The sequence below is a fragment of the Bactrocera tryoni genome, unplaced genomic scaffold (assembly GCF_016617805.1).
Source record: "Bactrocera tryoni isolate S06 unplaced genomic scaffold, CSIRO_BtryS06_freeze2 scaffold_25, whole genome shotgun sequence".
NCBI lineage: Eukaryota > Metazoa > Arthropoda > Insecta > Diptera > Tephritidae > Bactrocera > Bactrocera tryoni.
The window spans coordinates 24,787,462-24,794,815 of NW_024395977.1; the positions used below are offsets into that span (position 1 = coordinate 24,787,462).

Sequence of the window (7,354 nt, forward strand, 5' to 3'; positions counted from 1 at the left end):
AAAACACAGAGAACATAAAGACATTTTTGAAGTTATACTTCTTATACGAGTTCGGAAAAGGTTGCGATAGATTCATATTGCGCAACCTTGTCTGCGAAGATGTTCGAGTAGCAAGGGAAGCGGTGACAATCGGCGATCGTTTCTTTCGGCACAGCTCGGATTTTCTACCAACAACACAATGTTGCCATGCTTATGCTATTGTTGTTTTTGTAGAACAATGTTTAAATTTTTGGTTGGTGACATATTCACATGTGTGCGCATATGTATGTTTGTATGCTTGTGCATTATTTCTTTCGTTTGTGTTTTATTTCTGCGAATTCTCAACTATTTTGTGTGACTTTTGGTTAAAATACTTTGCGTTGGCCGTTGAAAAGTTAAGACTATACTTCACAGGTTCATTTCAGTAGTTAGTCTTCATTTACTTTCTTTGCAAATCGACCCGCAATGACGAGGTATATCGTTTTATCTGGCAGCGTGAGGTTTATGAACTTGCATATTTGCAATGGCAAATTCGCTGTATATTTTGTTAGTGTAAAAGCAACAATATGCCTCGCTAATTTGCAATTGCAAATATGCAAGATCATTTGCACCAGATTGTGAATTGCACTGGTATATATTAGTAATGGGCGATACTGTTACTTTTCAGGAACACTGCTACTTGTGTGTGATTTTGTGGTAGCAGTGATTTTAAACTGTGACTGTGACTGTAATAAAAATTGTAACAGACAAAGACCAATAAAGTAGATCAAAATAGTTTCCTTTTTTTCATTTAGGATAATGTACATATTTATTAGAATAAACAGAAATTAACAAAGTAAATTCGTTTTTAGAAAGTCACCAAATACAAAATATATGCATAAAAGATTAAATTAAATAGTGTTAAAAATATTTACATTAAATGGAAAAGAAGGCCAAAATATTATGTTAATAAATATGTATTCAAAAACAAAAAAATTCCAGTATTCCTTTCACTTAATCATGACCGACGATCACATACAATTTGCCCCAAATAGCGCTGAATTTCAATAATGGCTTTTGCTTCTACGCTATTATGTGGTTTATGTTCATTAGCGTATTTATCGAAAGAACTCCATATTGATACTGATTTTTCAACATTTTCATCTGTTCTTTCAGTCTAAAATTCTATTTCTTCCCTTTGCAATTCTATTAGATAACGTTTTATATATATTTTTGGGTTATGAGCTGCTGATTCATCAGTCAACGCTACTAATTTTAATCTGGGGTCGAAAAAAGTAGCTACCGTAAGTGTGTTGATGTGTTGTAAACTGCTAAAACGTTCCCTAATTCCATTTAAAAAAATGTCAATCACTTTTTGTATGGTGTTTGAAAATATTTCAGTGTCTATAAGTGTGCAAGTGTCTATACACATCTGATAGACCATTTGCGATTGGTATTACCAGCGAACCTGTGCAATAATAGGTTGTAAACTGCTAAAACGTTCCCTAATTCCATTTAAAAAAATGTCAATCACTTTTTGTATGGTGTTTGAAAATATTTCAGTGTCTATAAGTGTGCAAGTGTCTATACACATCTGATAGACCATTTGCGATTGGTATTACCAGCGAACCTGTGCAATAATAGGTTGTTAAAAAAGTCTTGCGGTATTTTCGCTATTTGGCGCGGAAAGTGCGTAGTTGAAGTTTTATTCGTCGCATCGGGTCATGCTATACCTTTTTGGAAAGCTCATTTCACGCGCTAACACGTGTTTGATTCATTGTCGTTTTTTTTAAGTCGTTTGTGAGTTATAGCGTCGCAAACATGGAGCAAAATAAACATAAAATACGGCATATTTTACAGTACTACTACGATAAAGGCAAAAATGCATCTCAAGCCGCCAATAAAATTTGTGCAGTTTATGAACCCGATGCAGTTTCCATTTCCACCGCACAACGATGGTTTCAACGTTTTCGTGCTGGTGTAGAGGTGGTCGAAGATGCGCCACGCTCCGGAAGGCCTGTCGTCGAAAATTGCGATAAAATCGCTGAATTGGTCGAAAGAGACCGGCATAGTAGCAGCCGTAGCATCGGTCAAGAGCTGGGCATGAGTCATCAAAAATTCATTTCAATTTCAATAAAAAAAAAATTCAATAAAAATACCACAAGACTTTTTTGCCAACCCATTATGTTTCACCACTAATGCTTACTGTGGCATCTCTAAATGGCTTACAAATTTTGCACAAAGCAGCAACAGTCGCCCACTCGTCGCTGGTTAATATAGGTAAATTTTTGTTAATAATTACAACTCCGAAAAACGCTCCAACATTGCTAGTGTGGAGTTCCACCTCGTTTCAACTTGTTGAATTAATTTTAGAGGTTCTTTACCGCTGTTGCGCTGGTAATTTTCAAACGCTCCGTTCGCTGAAGTACTTTTCTTGAAGTGAGCAACTATTATTTTAACTTTATCAGTTACTTATTCTACTTCAGGAATGCGCAATCCTTCTTTTACAAGTAAATTAATTGTGTGAGCCATACATCCAAAATGCCTCCAACCTAACTTATTAACTATAGCACTTTTTATGTTACTAGCATTATCCGAAACAGCTAGCAATATTTTATCGTTAATTTTCCAATCAATTACAATGTGTTGTATCGCCTCACCTAAGTTTTCAGCTGTATGATTTTGCTTTAGTTGGGATGACAATAAAAGCACTGACGTTAGTTCAAAATTTTCGGAGACATAATGTGCCGTTAAGCAATGAAACTAGACGTGTTCCACGATGTCCAACAATCAGTGGTGATGCAAAACTTTTCCCCTAATCATTTTTCGCACCTTATGTTTACATTCCTCATACAATGCAGGAATCATTGATTTTGAAATCACATGTCTGCTAGGAATGTCATAAGATGGATTTAGGGCTGATACAAATTCGCGAAAACCTTTGTCCTCAACTATAGAGAAAGGTTGTAAATCCACCGTAAAGAGCTGCAATAACTTGCTTGTTATTTCACTTTTTGATTTTAGCCGCGCGACATTTAAAATCTTAGTTTGTGTTAAAGGCTTTTGTAATGCAGTCGAAGTTAATGGAATATCCTCTTCAAAGTAACAGGCGCATTTTGCGGCGCTGGCGTAATTTCCGACTGTAAAAACATTTTCATAATACCTATTTGATAATAACTTCAAAATTATATTACCATTTTCAATTGAACAGTAGGACGCCTCCGTTCCATATGTTTTTTTAAATTTGATGTTGACGTTTTATATGATATTTTGGATTTACAAATATCATATTTTGCGAAAACAGCATCTACCTCTTTAAAATATTGCCACACATAACTTGTTTTGGTTCTTTTTGACGAAGACATCTTTAATTTTTATTACGTATAAGCAAACTAATGATTCGTTATTTTTTAAGACGCACATTTTTAAAGTCAAAATAAATATATTCTCTGAAGGTTTTTTTTTCAATATAAGGACACTCCATTGAAACTATTTAAAGTAAACGAAAACATACCTTTAAAAATATTTCGTTACTTATAAAATATTTTTTATGAGTTTTTTTAAATTACTATACAAATTAATGCAATTTTAAGATTAAAAGTTTTATAATTGATATGATAATGATATATTACCCGTTTAAAGCTAAATTAACTTTTTATATGTTAACCAATTTTTACTTATCTAAAATTGAAGAAAATTCATAGCTTTAATGAATATGAATTCATCACACCCACAATTTTTTATGTTACCCTGAGAATGCTATTTTGAAACAGTCGCAATTTTCATGTTTCCCTGTAAATGCTATTTTGTCACAGTCGCAATTCTTTATGTTCCACGGTGAATGCCATTTTGTCACCGTCGCAATTTTTCATGCGATACTGTGAATGCTACTTTGTTTCCCATGTGTTCGTTATTTCCAGTCACTGCTACTTAAGGAAACTTGTCACAGCTGTGACCAGTGATTTTTAAGTAGCAGTGACAAAGTCACAGGTACTCAGATATTTGCCATCTCTAGTATATACTTATCTACACTAATATTATAAAAAGGAAAGATTTGTACCTATGTATGTTTGTAATGAATAGGCTCAAAAAGTACTGGGGCGATTTAAAAAATTCTTTCACCAATAGAATGCTACATTTTTCCAATTCGACATAGGCTACATTTCATTTTGAAAAAAATTAGGGATCCTTGGTAAAATTTGAACAATGTAACCGAAGGTGTAAAAAAATGAGTTTTAAAATGTCTTTCGTCGAACGCGCTGCCGAAACTATTAGGGATAGAACAAAATAATGTACAACACTATTGAAGAACATCATAATGTCTACAAAAAACTCCGCGGTAGCATATGTCCAACTATTGTAGTTATGTCACTACCACAACTTTTTTCATTTTAAACATTAATGAAAATGCTAACCAAATTCAAACCATGCTATTTATGTGTTTATTTAATGTGTATTTCAACTCAAAGAATACAGTACAGCCAGTGGAAACACCGTAAGGAACAAAATTAACATTGACGAGTTTTTTTCTCAACTTTTGTCAGTGATCCGTTTACGCGAACGTTGCTCTATTCGGAAATACCCTGATATTATACATGGACTGCATCGTCGAAGAAATGGTTGCGCAGAAAGCAAGGCCAACAAGTAGATTGACATCCAGATGTGTTCTCAACTAATGCATTAGGACGAATTTACACAATCCACCCGAAAAACTACGATTGCTTTTCCCTTCGGTTGCTATTGATTAATGTACGCGGTTCAACTTTATTTGAGTCATTGCTTACTGTGAATGGTACGGTGTGTGCAAGTTTTGGAGAAGTAAGCCAGCAATTACAATTGCTGGAACACGTTAATCACTGGAATGAAAATGAAGTTCGCACACTTTTCGCGATAATTACTTCGACATATCAGCCTTCAAATCAGCGTCAATTATGGGATACGAACAAAAAAGACATTGCCGAAGATATTTTACATGGCCTTCGCTAAAAATCTGAAATGTAGAATTTCGGTGGATACTTCCGGTGGTTCGATATCAATTCCATCTTCCCTTTGTCAATTCACGAAAGGTGAACTCATCACAAATGTTCGGACCTTGGCCAAATTATCGTAACTACGATTCCTTAAGTGCATGCGCAATGTTAGCTGCCAAAAATACCGATGTTGTTGACTTAAACTGGAAGATTCAAAATCAAATTCCGGGAGACTTGCGCTCATATAAATCGATTGATCGTCTTGACAATGAAGACGGCGCCGTGAATTATCCAGTGGTATTTCTAAATTCTTTGGACAGGTTTGGTATGCCACCGCATCATTTGCGTCTCAAAGTAGGATCGGTCGTTATTATGTTTCGCAATCATCATGCCACGAAAATGTGTAATCCAACCCGACTGATTGTGACTCACCTATCGAATACAGGGGGCACAATGCTTGATTCTACGAATTCCTTTGAGTTCTAACGATTTCCCATTTCAGTTCAAACGTATTTCGTTTCCAGTGAAAATTGCATGTGAGATGACAATCACCTAAAGATAGCCGTGTGTTTGCGTGCTTGCGCATTATTATACCCTGAACAGGGTATATTAAGTTTGTCACGAAGTTTGTAACACCCAGAAGGAATCGTCAGAGACCCTATATATATAAATGATCAGTATGTTGAGCTGAGTCGATTTAGCCATGTCCGTCTGTCTGTCTGTCCGTCTATCCGTCTGTCCGTCCGTCTGTCTGTAAATATACGAACTAGTCCTTCAGTTTTTAAGATATCGGTTTGAAATTTTGCAAACATCATTTTCTCTTCAAGAAGCTGCTCATTTGTCGGAACTGCCGATATCGGACCACTATTATTATATTCACGAAATTTGGTATATGTTATTTCCTAAGGCAACAATGTAATCTCCGACGAAATTGATCAGATTGGTTTACTATAGCATATAGCTGCCATACAAACTGAACGATCGGAATCAAGTTCTTGTATGGAAAACTTTCACATTTGACAGGATATATTCACGAAATTTGGTGTATGTTATTTTCTAAGGCAACAATGTAGTCTCCGAAGAAATTGATCAGATCGGTTTTCTATAGCATACAGCTGCCATACAAACTGAACGATCGGAATCAAGTTCTTGTAGGGACAACTTTCACATTTGACAAAATATATTCACGAAATTTGGTATATGTTATTTTCAAAGGCAACAATGTAATCTCCGAAGTTAACGTTTTTTCTTGTTTTTCTTTCATTTCTGTTTCATTTCTGCGAATTCTCAACTATTTTGTGTGACTTTTGGTTGAAATCCTCTGCGTTTATAAATATTTGCGACTTGCGCCAGGAGAAAATTATATTCCAAAAAGTCTGCTCTTCGATGATTATGCCGAGGAATTGTCTTTTCCTTGTATATATCTTGGACAAATAAGCACATTTCGAGACGGAATTTCAGTTACACGTTTCTAAATGGCATCGAGTGAAATATGACGAGTGGATCGACGTGGGGTTACTCCTCGCCATTTGCTGTATATGGCTGCAAAAAATATGAGACTTCGTGTTGCTTCATCCCTGACTGTTTCCTTCAAGTTTATCGGGAATGGTACAAGAGTGACGAGACAACAAATAGAATCAGAAGAGTATATCCACAATTGCCTCGACACAAATCTGGCATTTCTAAGATCAATACCGAATTCTGCATATTATTGGTCACAGCGTAAAAAGGCCTACGTTGTTTCTCACGATGAGTGCAAATGAAATTGGGTGGATCCCGCTGTTACAACTGCTACAAAAAATTAAAGATGGAAGACTAATTTCTGAAGATGAAACCGCTCAATTGAATTGGTTGGATAAAAGTACATTAATCAACGAGGACGCTGTAACCTGTGCCATCTATTTCGACAAATTAGTGCACACGTTAATGAGTTACTACAAAGCAAAAAAGCATCCCCATTTGCGCAATATAGGGTGAAAGACTATAGTATTTCAAGCGAATCGAATTTCAACATCGCGGTAGTCCTCACGCCCATATTCTACTCTGGCTGGAGAACGCACCGAAGCATCCATTGGAGGAAGGCGATATCATTGATCGACATTTTAATCGCAGTATCAATATCTGAAGCATCAGGAAACCTCAAATTGCAGACACAAAAACACACATTTACGTGTTATAAAAAAGTAAGAGGTAACCAGCCACAAGAATGTCGATTTGAAGCACCTTTCCTGCCTTCTCGATCCACACAAATACTCGTACATATGAAGAAAGAAGACCCAAATTTCGTCAGTTATGCCAGACATTACAAGAAAATAAGGTCTCAATACGAAATAGCCGATTACAACGACATTGATGATTTCTATCAAAGCAACAATAAAGTAACTTCGGATGAACAGTACTATAAAATACTTTCTGCGGGAATTAAC

The 7,354-nt window shown here is 35.7% G+C and overlaps 1 pseudogene; it reads left to right on the forward strand.

Annotated features, from left to right (window-relative positions):
* The first annotated feature begins 376 nt into the window (after positions 1 to 376).
* On the forward strand, positions 377 to 557 carry LOC120781011 (annotated as a pseudogene).
* The last annotated feature ends 6,797 nt before the right edge of the window (positions 558 to 7,354 follow it).